We start from the raw sequence: 14,071 nt of genomic DNA, 5'->3' as shown, positions 1-14,071 counted from the left end.
CTGGAAACTTTGAGGAGAAGAGAAAAGACAGTGTAAGTGAGAGTGCTGAACTGATGAGAAAACCACTTGGGTACAATATTCACACCTGAAGTGATGCAGAATTGACAGGGCTAAAACAGAAAAGGACTGAACTCTACAAGATCCCATATCTTTGTAAAAGAGTGGCAAGCAGATCTTACCAGGATACACACCAGGCTCTTCCTGTGCTACTTTTAATGGGTAAACAGCACCTGTGGGATACTATGAAGCAACCAACCCCAAGGCTCAGTCAGATAATACAAAGCAATTCCTGAAGCACCCTCACCACTCTCACCAAACTTAGGTATGTGCTGGTTGGAGTGATTCCCCAATCTGGAGATGAAAAGGCTCAGGGCAGCATGAATAGTTTCCCTGCCCATGGTTCATAGCCAGTAACTAGGATGAGACCTGAGCACACACATGGCTCTATTACAACTCACTGCTTTCCAGTTCAACTAGAGCCTCGGCAACAAGTCTGACTGATTCAGAGTCAGTCTTGCCATGCCCCTTAATGTTAAAAATCCCCTTGTCCCTAATGACCCGGGATCTATTTTTGGCTATCCCCAAGTCAATCTTAAGTCCAGTTATGCTGCTTTCCCTGGCACCACTTGTCAGGGTTAATGTCCTCATTTTCCACCTTGATGTCCAGGCTGCAAACCTGCTGCTGTCTGAACTCATTTTTTTTCTCTCTCTTCCCACATAGCTGACCAGTTCTTAAAGCCCAGTACTTCTCTCTCTTGATGTGATGGCCCTTAAGCAGTGTTGGATTGGCTTTGGAGTTGGACAGACGTGAGTTTTACTTTCTGCCCCAACACTTGCTTGTTGAGTTCTGAACCATTTAAAACAGTTTACTTTCCCAACTCTAAAATGAGACAATAATACCTATCAGCAGGACTGGCATTCATTTTGCTTCCTCAATTTCCCCAGGTTCTCTGTGCTCTCCCTCCTATCCATCCCCCTACATGGATTGCTGGAGGAGCCCCCACTTGAACTTCTTGCAGGTGCACCAATGCTCTACTGCTAACGTACTCTTTCCTTGGAAGCTTCTAGAATCTCTACAAAACATGATGCTATGTTTATGATATCTCTTTCAGAGCAGATTTGTTTTATATGTGTATGAGTATTTTATCTACATGTTAAGTGCACCCATGTCATGCAATGACCACAGAGGCCAGAAGAGGGCATCAGAGCCTCCGTGTGCTAGTTAGCTTTAGTGTCAACTTGACACACCTGGGTCGAGGGAGCCTCAATTGGGGAATTCCCTCTATTGGAGTGGCCTGTGGCCATGTCTGAGGGGCATCTTCTTGAGTGATGTGGGAGGGCCCAGCCCACTGTGGGTGGTGCCACCCCTGGGCAGGTGGGGCTGTGTTGCATAAGAAAGCAGGGGCTAGGGGAGCAATCCAGTAGGCAGTGTTCCTCCATGGGCTGTGCTCCAGCCCCTGCCTCTGGGTTCCTGCCCTGAGTTCCTACCTTGGGCTCCCTGATGAACTGCGACCTGGGAGATATAAGCTAAATAAACCCTTTCCTTCCCAAATTGGTATTGGTCAGAGTATTTTTGTCACAGCAATGAAGAAAAAAACTAGGATACTCTGGAATTTGAGTTACTGATGGTTGTTATGAGCCATGTGGGTGCTGGGAACTGAACACGGGTCCTCTACAAGAGCAACCAGTGCTCTTAACTTCTTAGCCATTTCTCCAGCCCCTTTCAGAGCAGATTTTCAAGCTGGGAAGCTAGCTATCATTCCACTTCTGTCTTTTGCAATCTATCAAATTATCAGAGCCTTCTGGTTCTGCCTACTCAGCTTCTCTCTTCCCCAGCCTCCATCTCTAATCCTTAAAGAACATCCTTCTCACCATTGAAGACTTAGCTCATGCTGGTCCTGATATCAGTAGTACATACCTGTAAACCTAGCAACTGGGAAGATTGAAACAGGACGATCATGAGCTCCAAGTCGGCTTGAGATACATAGCGAGACCTTGTTTTTAAATAAATAAATACATAAACTAATGGATTTAACTCATATATCTCAACTCCAGGCCATCCTCCTAATCTTTGCTTATCAATCTATCCATTATTTCAGTAGGTGATGACCGCCTTCTCTAGTATCATTTATTTGGGAGCAGAGATTATTTTTTCTCATCTCCATAGTTCTAGAGCATCTGACAAGAATTCCATACAAGTCAAAGGCACTCAACAAATGCAGCAGAATCAAAGAAGAATTAGAGACCCTTAAGTTCCGAATTTTGCCACAACCTTACCCTATCACTGGATCCTAAGCACAGATTCATCTTCCCAAAGCAATGACTTCCACCAAGACACTGTGCTGCTCAGATTCCTGTGTTGAGTCCCCTTGCTACAGAACTAAGTTCTAACACAATGGGAAAGACAGCATGGTTTGGTACAGTGCTTTGGATTTGAGTCAGCAGTCTGCAGTCCTATGTAGTCTCTGTGGAGGTGGAGGGGAGGAATTTACTTAATCTTTCACTGCTTTCCTGAAAGTCATCTTTCTTTGCCAGAGCCCAAAGTAATTGGGCCACCATTCCTATATCAGTAACTACTCTTGTTGGTATGTCTGTTCCTACTGCTGCTGCTTTTGACACTATATTTCTGATACTATTATTGTCAATACTGCTACTAATATTGATACTGTTGCAGTTATTATTTGTGTGCTTGGTATATGTACATATCCATGTATGTGTGCCTGTGTGTGAATGGGTGTGTGTGCCTGTTCATGTGCATATCTCTGTGCATGCATAAGGAGGCCAGAGGTTGACATCGTATGTCTTCCTTAATCACTTTCCACTTTAATTTTTGAGACAGGACCTCTCACTAGACCTAGAGCTTACCCATTCATCTAGGCTAGCTGGCCAGTGAACTCCAAAAATCTGCCTATCTCTACTTCCACAGTACTAGGATTACAAGCCACTGTATTCAGTTTTTCTGCAGGTGCTGGGGATATGAACTCAAGTCTTCATGCTTATAGGGAAAGCCCTTTACTGACTTTACTGACTGCTCCATCTCCTTAGCCCTCACTATTGCTATTGCTATTGCTATTGATATTAATACTGATGCCACTGATATTGCAAATACTACTAATACTAATCCTGCTGTGTCTGGTACTACTGCTGATCTATACCTACTGCTGTTACTACTGATACCATCACCACACGGCGACTTCCACTACTACTATCATTATTGCTGCTCTTGCTACTGTTGCTGCTGACACCAGTGCAAGTCCTGCTGTTTGGCTGCTACTGCTGTTGCCACAGCTGCCCTGTCTCAGCCTTAACCAAATGTCACCTAGCTCCAGGCCTTGCTCTGATTGCTTTGTCTTATACAATCTTTTACAAACCTTACAACAGCCCTGTGAAATAGATACTATGTTCCCCATTTCCCTGATATGGAAAGAGAGGTATAGAAAGTCTAAGTAATCTGTTCAAAATCACACCGCTTGTGGCGGCGCCTGGTTGCCATGAGACTCCAATGTTCATGCTCTTCTTGTTTTCCCTGCCACCTTTTTGTTTAAGTCCTAAGACTGACAGTACAATAAATACTTAATGCTGGTTATAAAAAGCTTCAGCCTCAGGGAACTCACTGGTTCATTTTTGTTCCTATGTGTGACCTCATTTCGCCTTATTCCCCGGAGCCTGGCTTTAGGCATTCTACTTTGCAACTGGATGTCCTCTGTGCCTGAGTTTCATCCTTTGAAACAGCAGCTGTGAAAGACTGTCTCAACAGAATTGGTGCCACCCTCAGAGCTGTAGCAACAAGAAGGATGTCTATGGTGCTAAGGAGATAGGATGCGGCATGCAGGGATGTGCAGTTCCTTGCAGATAAGCCACAGAGTTTTCCCCCTAAATATCCTAGACTTCCTCTTCCTCTACTGCAAGTCACTCCCTAGCCAGAACTGCAAAGATTCAAATTAGTCAGGGGCTGGAGAGATGGCTCAGTGGTTAAGAGCACTGACTGTTCTTGCAGAGGACCCGGGTTTGAATCCCAGCACCCACATGGCAGCTAACAGCTGTCTGTAACTCCAGATACAGGGTATCCAACAGCTTTTTCTGTCCTCTGCAGCACTGCATGACACTGTGCACTTACTTACATGCAGGCATAACAACTCATACACACAAAATAAAAATAACAAATAAAATATTTTTTTAAAATGCCTGGTGTGGTGGCAAATGCCTTTAATCCCAGCACTCAGGAGGCAGAGGCAGGCGGATCTCTGTGAGTTCAAGGCCAGCCTGGTCTACATAGTGAGTTCCAGGACAGCTGGGGCTACAGGGAGACCCTGTCTCAAAAAGACCAAAAAAAAAAAAAAAAGTCAAATTTATTTAAAGGTGTAAACATTAGGAAACTGGGATTGCTTCTGTCTGACAGGCAGTACATCTCTTGCTCAAATAGAGTCACCCAAGTGCCTCAATCGATTTCAGTTTTTATTCTTTGATGTAGGAATGTGGTTCTCCACCAACATACTCCCCAAGAGTATTGTGAGAATTAAAAGTCAAATGGAAAACTATGGTATTTTGAAAACAATTTTCCAGTTTTTTCTCTGTACTTCTGAGACCAGAAAGGCTTCCACTATGTCCATGCTTTGCTTTTAACCCAGAGTTTCTTGCCATTAATTAATCCATTTGAATTTATTACAGATACTTGCCAGGCACCTCCCCCATTCCTCCTTGTTGCCCTGAATCCCTCCTGTTCTCCCAGAAGGCCCCTCCTGCAGGAAGTCTCTTGTCTTCTTACATAACCCTTCTTTGGAGCTGCTAGACAACCATTGTATAAATATTCTATTTGGTACTTAGCGATGGCTGCTAGTTCACTTTTCTGGGTATCAGCTCCATCTTCCAACTCAACTTTGCTTTGCTCTAGGGTTGAGACCATTAGAAATGGGGGAAACCGATTCCTCTTGCTCCAGGGCCTAGCCCAAAGCCAAGGCATAAGCAGCCACTCACTGAACTGGCAGATCTTGGAGCTGTTGCTGGTGACGAAACAAAAACAAAGAGAATAAGAATGAAGAGGAGGAGGAGGAGGAGAAAGTAAAGAAGGAGGAGGAAGAGGAGGGTGAGAATAAGGAAGATGAGGAGGAGGAGGGGATGGTGAGTATGCTGTATATCGTTAGCTGTCAAATTGACACACCTGGGTTGAGGGAGCCTCAACTGGGGAATTGCTTCCATTGGACTGGCCTGTAGCCATGTCTGTGGACATCTTGATTGTTGTGTGATGTGGGAGGGCCCAGCCCACTATGAGTGCTGCCACCCCTGGGCAGGTGGCCCTGTGTTGCATAAGAAAGCAGGCTGAGCAGGGGCCAGGGGAGCAAGCCAGTAAGCAGCCTTCCTCCATGGCCTGTGCTCCAGCTCCTGCCTCCAGGTTCCTGCCCTGAGTTCCTACCTTGGGCTCCCAGATGAACTGTGACCTGGGGTATGTAAGCTGAATAAACCCTTTCCTCCCCAAGTTGGTAGTGGTCAGAGTGTTTTGTCACAGCAATGGAGAGACAAACTAGGACACCACCTCTGGGCAGGTGGGCCTATGTTGTGTAAGAAAGCAGGCTGAGCATGGTCCAGGGGAGCAGGTCAGTAAGCAGCCTTCCTCCATGGCCTGTGCTTCAGCTCCTGCCTCCAGGTTTCTGCCCTGAGTTCCTACCTTGGGCTTCCTCATGATGAACTGTGATCCAGGAGGTGTAAGCCAAAGAAAACCTCCCCAAGATGGTATTGGTCAGAGTGTTTTATCATAGCACTAGAGAAACAAACTAGAACAGTGAGAATGAGGAAGATGGGGAGAAGGTTGAGGAGGAAAAGGATGAGGACATTTCTGTGATTGAAGCCACTCTTCTCCCTCCAGAAATTCACAAATGAAAGCAAACCCTCAAGCTTCTAGGGAAAATGAAGAAACATAGTTTACAGGCCCATCTTGGGAACTGTCAAAATTTAAGATTAAGATTATATATGGAATACCAGAAGAGGTGACAGAGGTAAACTGACTGTAGAGGGTTTCATACGTGGATGTGTGTATTCTAGTGTATTTGCATTATGTACACATCCTTTTCAGTATCTCCTTCATGTGTGTGTGAAATGCATGGATCTGTATGATTGTGATATTGTAGAGATGCATTATGAAGAGTGAGGTGACAGATCATTATTGATTCTAAACACAATTTTACATAATTCCAGCCAGAGGTCCTGGGTTAAAGCCCAGTTTGAAATTCTGTCTACTTTCTTGACATATCATCCATATTAATGGATCACCTCCTCTGCCCCAGCCTCATTGGTAGTGTGCCCAGCAGGATGTCAGGGCCACCTCTTCTCCTTCTCGGTGTCAGTGAAGGCTGATCCTGGCTGGCCCGGTCCCTCTGGGGTAGGGAGCTCATATTTCCTCATTCTAATGTTGCCAATGGTCTCTGTCTAGACTGGATATTTCCAGCTTCCTGGCATATTATTCAAAGAATTAAAGAAGCACACACAAATAGTTAAGCAGCAAGGGGATTTACTCAGGAGAAAAATGATAGTATCGGTTAGATACACTTCAAGAGAGCAGCAGGCTCTGAGTAAGATTTACTCAAGAGCCCCCAGTTACTGCTCAGGATTTTTTTGTGTGTGCTCCCAGAAAGGAGGAGTCAATTTCTAGGGGCAGGCTGCAAATGGTCTTTTGGTGTTGTCGATGCAAAAGCATAATTCTCACCTCAAAGGGGATAAGAGTTTATTCTGGAGCCAAATATGAGTGACCATGGCCCAGAAACACAGATTCAGGTTACCCCAAATTCCATGTTCCAGCATGTTAACAGTTGCCTTACATTTTTATAGTAATAGAACAAAGAATTCATAAATCAAGGCACTTTTCAAATACATTGGAGGATACATTCAGTAGGTGGGTCACAGCAAAGCAAGGGTATTTTTTTTTTAACTGTAGATCTCAGATGCTATCTGATGACATTCTTAGCCTTTTGATTGGTGACACCAAGTGGTCTAGGATAATACATTCTAAAAGGTTTTTATGTGTTAGTCACAGGATGTTAGATCAGAAACAGAGGTGGGTAAGCAGCGGCTGTTTAGGGGCTACCCTGATGGCCCAAGATAAATGGTAATTAGACTCTGGACCTGCAACATTCCAAATGCTCCACAGTCTCTGGAGTGATAATCAGTTGGTCAGCCTTGCGGAAAGTTCAGTCCAAGGTGCAGGAGTTCTTTTTGGGAACTTTTCTTTCACAGTGTTTTTAAAAATATTTTAATATCTATTTTATGTTTATGTGTTTGTGTATGTGTATGTGTTTTGCCTTCATGTATGTAAGCACACCAGTGTTGTGCAATGCTTGCAGAGGCCAGAAGAGGGCATCTGGTTCCTTGGAACTAGAGATTCTGACAGTTAAGTGTGCTAGGAATCAAATCTGGGTCCTCTGCAAAGCAACCAGTGCTTTTAACCACTGAGCCATCTCTCCAGACCCAATCTTTTGGTTTTGATTTTGGTTTTGTCCTCTCCCACGATGCATCTGTATTTAATCATATGCACATCCAATAATGCATAGCAATAAATGTGTAAATAGGACTCCCCCTCCCCGCAAAAAAGAAAGATCACTATTGTTTATGCACCTTAAACAAGCATTGGCTGTATTTGCCAATTTCACTTAGTTTCAGGATGTTTTAGGATGTGTTTGATCATAAAAGGGGAGTTATTAATGGGTTTCTAGAGAGGAAAGACCTATTGCATTGTTTGAAATGAGGTTCAATGTAAGTGGGGATCCAGAGTTGCTAAGTGCTTTTTTTGTGAAAAGGATTCCTCAAGCCAAGAGGAACCTCAGGTTGCTAAGCTTTTCTTACACTTATCTGCATCAGCGTCCCCCTGAGAAACTTTTTCTCTTTAATTTGTTGGGGGAGCAGAAGAAAGATGTCCTGTCTTATTGGAGCTGCTCCCAGTTGGGTAGGGGAGTAGAGCTTGGACTATAATCGTCTTATCCCAAAGTTGCAATGTCTCCTGGAACCTCATTGAGGAGCATCCATGATATTCCTCAGCTCACTGGTCCAGAGTCAAACAGGTGTGTCCTTTGGTCATGGCTAACATAAACATCCCACTTTGCTGATCCTCGTGGTAGCAGTTGTCAGAGGACCATTTGTATTTGGACTTGTTGAACTCTGGAAGAAATAAAGTGTATGGGTTTATTAAGAAAGGAAGTCTAAAGGCAAGCAGGGATATCAAAGACATTCCAGACTATTCATTTCTGCTCAGTTTCAGAACTCACTAAAGACCTGCTCTAAACCGGCCTGAGTACTAGCTGGTGGTTTAAAATGGAGTATGCATAACTATGAAATAAACACTTCATTGCTCTAGCCTGTAGAGCAGCTCCAAGGAGCTTGAGACTTTGACATTATTGAAATTCAAGCACATGGGGTAGATACTTGTGGGTCTCTCCCTCCCCTCTTGGGCCACCCGTCCATGAGGACAAAGGGAGCAGAAGCGATGAATGGGATCAGGATGGCCAGTGAGCACAATGGAAAAGACCTTCTGGGGAGTCAGATTCAGTGATACAGCTCTGTTTATTCAGTGGGGGTCAAGGAAAATATAGTGTGGAGGCCTATGAGCACCTATGAGCTGATAGGTGCTCATAGTATGCTTTATTTACATGTGGCAGGGGAGATCATCTGGCTATAGGGCAATGCCTAATTATCATATAGAAAAATCCTGGGGTAGTTTTATTGCGGGTAACTATGCCAAAGGTCATGTTCCAAATAAGGTCAGGCATCTGTGCTTGGAGGCACTTTCCAGGTAAGTCAGGCAGAGAACAGGAGGCCCCCGCTGAGAAAGGGAGTCCTTCCATATAGCTCTAAGCTCCTTAGAGCTATCCGGACATGGTGGACTGCAACCTTAGCAGCAGGGTCCCCCAACAGATACAAACATAAAGCCTGGCTCAGCATGTATGTCTTAATTCATTCTGTAGTAAGTTTGGTACACGCTCATTCTTTTTATTTACTCATCCTTGGGGAAAAGGGCACTGACCCAGATGCATGGGTTTAAGCCCGATTCAGCTGCTCTCATCTTTCCTCTTTGAGCCTTGGTTTCCTCACCTACAGAATGGAATTAAGGATAATGGTTCCTCCTAAATTACAGGATCAAGGTACTTTGTGGAAAATGAATTTATAGTGAGGAGTAACTGCTGTTTCTTAATTCCTACTGGGAGCTGGCACTTAGCATGTGTACAGAGCAAAGGAGAATATCCAGGATACAGAAGGAAACTATTAGCAAGAGACTGAACTAAGGACAGCTATGGCTCAGAGTATGGAGTACATTACATGAAAAGTCTTGGGTTTCCTGGGTTTCAACCCCATCACCACAAACAATAATAAAAGCTGAAGCAGAAGGAAAAAATATCTGGAATCTAATCCCACTCAATTCCTAGCATTTACATAATGCTATAAGCATTCCTGTTCCTCTCTCAGTCTCAGTTTTCCTAAAGATAGAATTCCATTCTCAACTTACTAACACTGATGATAACTTCCTGACTAGAAAAGATTCTCTTTGCCCTCAGACCCAATGGTGAACCAGAGACCTCTGGAGAGAGGAGACAAGCAGGTGACCAGGCGAACTTTGCATATGAAAGGAGCAACACCACAGACCTAATTAACATCACGATGTTATAGGAACCGTGGAGCATAGTTGAGTTGCTAGACAGAATAAATAAAGCAATATTTTATCTTATTGGTTAATAGTGAGTAAAAGACTTGTATATTGTTTGCAATATCGTCCATACACATACCAGCTGTGGCTGCCTAGACCTGGTTATGATGGCACATCCTGATTTCAAGAGTGTGTGTTAGAAAGTGCTTATCAAGAAGTTGGAGATTGGCAAAAAAATCCACAAATTAGTGGCATAGTGGCACATGCCTGAGGCAGGCTCATCTCTGCGAGACAGGGGCCAGCCTGGACTACACAGTGAGGACCAGACCAGCTCGGACTACAGGGAGATATCTCAAAAAGACAAAAAAAAAAAAAAAAGAAGAAGAAGAAGAAGAAGAAGAAGAAGAAGAAGAAGAAGAAGAAGAAGAAGAAGAAGAAGAGGTTGAAAATTGGGACCCTGAATGAATGTAGTAAAGAAGGACTCACATAGAGATGTAGATACTCACACAGTGCCTGATTGATCTAGTTGAGAGTTCTACTCTGCCACTTTGTGACCTGAACTATCTTGATGGACCTTAGTTTCTGTACTTACAAAATGGGATTAATTAATGCTTGGGTCAGAGGAACATTGCAGAGTAGATGAGATGAGATGGCTAAAGTCCCTCATGTATGAAGCAGCTCACAGAAGGTAGCTATTATTCCTAATCATGTCCACATTACTCTAATGCTTAGTATTTCCATAGTAATCAGTCAAACCAACACCCCGATGCACACTTGGAAGCTATGGTCCCTCGTTGCAGATGGATAATGAAGAGTCTTTCTTATCAACAGCTACCTGCAATAGCATTTTCTCTTTTCTCATTATAAGTTGCATTCATATATTCTTTAGTAATGTCTATCATAGTATTTTAGTTTGGGTTTTTCCAAAAGTAAGGCAAGCAGCTGGGGGCAAGTAGTTTATTTTACAGATGATTCCCTGAAGCTGAAGTTAAGAAGAAACAGGAGCAAGGAAGAAATCCAGATCCACTAAAGTGTGCATTAGTGAGCTAAGGGGGAAGGAACCGCTATCCCTCTATGGACGTCCTTAGAAACAATGTAAGAAACACTCCTTATAGTTGAGTATTACCTCCTTGGGTACAAATTGTAGATAAGGGATACTGGCCAAGTCCTTGGAACTGTCCATGATCTTGCACTGAAGTCAGGTAGGCTGAGATGTGGGAGGTGGAAAATGTGTCTGTTGGATGGGAGGGTCAGTGAGCATGAGTTTCTTGTCTTCACTAACTCATTGCTGGAAAGTTTGGGATAGACAATGAGTCAATATTGTACTCCAAGAATCAGGCATAGTTCCTGCAGAGTGAAGTGCTCTGTGATTATTTACCCAATGGAAGGAGGGATGGATGGATGAAAGATGTGGTTGGACAGGTATATGGATAGATAAATGGACTTTCTCTTTTATAACATATGAAGTCTGTGTATAAATGGGGAGGTGTCACATGGAAAGCCAGTGCATGAGCTTTCACTTATGGAGAAATCGACAGGATAGGAGCAGGTAAGTCAAGCAGTTCTCAGGAGAAATGAATCTATCAGTACTGGATAGAAAGGAAGCTATCAGTGCTGGACCTGTGGAAGAATTGACTCACGTGCTACTCCAGCTTGGAATCAACATCACAAATGGAACCCAGAAGAGCAGCAGAAGTGAAACTGTGGAGAAAAAGTAGTCTCTGAACAGGATCAGAAAGGGGAGCACCCAGAAGGCCCCAAAGCCAGAAGCTGGGACTCAAATAGCTCAGTTTTAACTACTGCTTAGGCCTTCACAAAGCCTTGTCCTACTGAGTGACACCACTGAGACTGTATGAAAGCTGACTCTGCACCTAACTGGTGCATTTGATCAAGTAACATGAAATAAAAACAGCATCTGCGATTTTGAATGTATTTGGTGTTTAAGCATCTTTTGGTTTACATTGCAGTTGAAATCTTAACAATTTCTCCAAATAACATTTCCTTTTTCATTAAATTTTTTTGAAAACTTTGAAATTTGACAATTAGGGCAAAACACTAACTTGCCACTATCAAGAGATAAATAACTTTTTATATATTTTAATATTTTCAACAAAACTAAATATTTTTTATTTATACTTTTAGATATTTTTCTTCACTGAGCTTCCTAGTTTGATTGCATAATTTACAGTTTCCAAGTACATTTCTTCATATCATTGACAATTATTTATAAACATTAATTTTTACTCACGTGTAATATTCTTTCATATAGATAAAACCTACTTTATTTACTCATTCCCTTCTTGAGGGGTTTTAGATCATTTTCCATTTTTTGCTATTATGATAGCAATATTCATATCATATTGTAATGATATGAATAGAATTGTGTAAAACCCTTTCTACACAATATTTCCTTTAAGTTTCTCTACCTACTTATGAAGTGATTTCCTACACATATTCTCTTTTCACAGATTAGGAAACTAAAGATTAGAGAAAACTTTTTAAAGACCATTGTCTTAGCTTGGGTTTCCCAGAAACAGATCTTAGATAAAGACCCAAGTACAATGGGTTTGTTTAAGAAGACTTCTCAAGAAAAAAAAAAAAAAAAACTGGCAAAAAAATATAAAACTGAGGTGAGGGAGGGAGGGCAGCAATGAAATGTTCGCTGTCAAATGATTTGGTAGCCAGAGCTTAATCCTTCAAGGGAACTCTGGGAGCCAGCCTAGAGCTCATGCCTCAGAATTACCCACAAGACTGAAGAGCTAGGCATTTTTTCACCAACCCCAGTCAGCTTTGGTTGAGGTTGCTTTCAAGGGATACTAATTTCTGTCATTTTCCACTGCTGTGACAAATGAAGGATGAAGGGGAAAAGCAGGTTCTGGTAGCCACAATGCAGGATCAGAGGTGGGGCAGAATTTCCTGCAGTCCTTAGTTTAAGGTAAGCATGGAGGTGGGAGGTAAGAGTCAAAAAGCTAGACAACATCACAACAAAGATTTGAATGCAGAAATGCCTAACTCCAGAAGCCAGGCCTTCAGTGACCTAGCTTTGCAGAGAAGAGAACCTCCCTGTAGTCTTGGACAAGTCACCTCATCTGTCAAAGCTTCAGGATCTGACAAGGATGATGCTTCAGACCATAGCTGACTTAAAACCTGGTCAGGAGACCACAGAATGGGTGTCTCAGCACTTTAAGTACAAGGTGAACATCTGTTCAGCATTACTGACCATTCCCATCAGGCAGGTAGGAGTCACATCCTGCAGACATTCAGTGCTTTCTTAGGAATAGCTAATTAAAAGAAATTAAGTAGAAGATGAGCCTGTTCCCTGAGTTTATGAGATGAGTAGTTTTCTAGATTAATTATATAATATATGATATACACATGCTCATTGAAATACAGCAAAAGTCCTTGACGAATTTTGGAGTATTTCATTTTTCTAACAAGAGGAAAAACACACAATTGCTCATCTCTATGTACCATCAGTCTTCACATCTGGCATCCCAAGGAAGGGGCTTAATTGCTCCATAAGCTTCACACTCAATGGTTCCTCAGTGCTAAGCTCCCGACAAAGTGCATGAAAATAAAAATGACAGAAATAGCAAGTGGCACATTTAACAAATATGCAGATTTTGAAGAAGTCAGTGTAGGGTGTTCATGTCATTGAGACCCCAGATGGAAGCTAACATTTCCACAGCCTTCCCTTGTAGCTTAAGGTAACAGGAAAGGATGAGATCAAAGTAAACTGGAGATTCAAAACCTGCTTACCTGCTTGGTCTAACAAATAAATTCATTCTTATCCTCTGAGACCACTTACCTTTGTGTTCTCTCCCCTTGAAGACATTCTAAAACTAAAATGTTTTGTGTTTTTGAGACAGGGTCTCACTGTTGCCCAGGCTGGCCTAGAACTTACTATGTATCCCAAGTGGGCCTCAAAGATGAGGTAATACCCCTGCCTCAGCCTTCCAAGTGTGGAGATTACTGGGCATGAACCACCATGCCCAGCTCAAAGAAAGGAAAGGTGAATTGATTACAGAGTCACTCCTAAGTGAGAACTCCATATAGCAAGATTTCTACACTCTGTCCCACCCTGGTCCATTCCTGTACAGAGAGGGGGGGAGGGGGAGGGGAGGGAGAGGGAGAGGGAGAGAAAGAGAAGAGAGAGAGAGAGAGAGAGAGAGAGAGAGAAAATGGGATATGAGTTATGCAAAGATTTTGATTTGTTAATTAGCAGATTTATTCTGAGACACTACAGTGTATGATGGCTAATTTTGATTGTGAACTTTATTAGGTTAACAAATGCCTAGCAGTATAGTGAATCAGAATGCTGGGTGTGTCTGTGATGGTATTACCAGAGACAGTGACTCATGAAGGTTCTGACCTAATGAATGAATTAATCCCTTGAAGGATTAGAACATAACAATTTATGGGAGGTGGGGAAAGCCTAAGTAGCAGGAC

The sequence above is a fragment of the Nannospalax galili genome, unplaced genomic scaffold (genome assembly GCF_000622305.1).
Source record: "Nannospalax galili isolate Female #2095 unplaced genomic scaffold, S.galili_v1.0 scaffold655, whole genome shotgun sequence".
NCBI lineage: Eukaryota > Metazoa > Chordata > Mammalia > Rodentia > Spalacidae > Nannospalax > Nannospalax galili.
Note: the sequence above shows the minus strand (reverse complement) of the source record.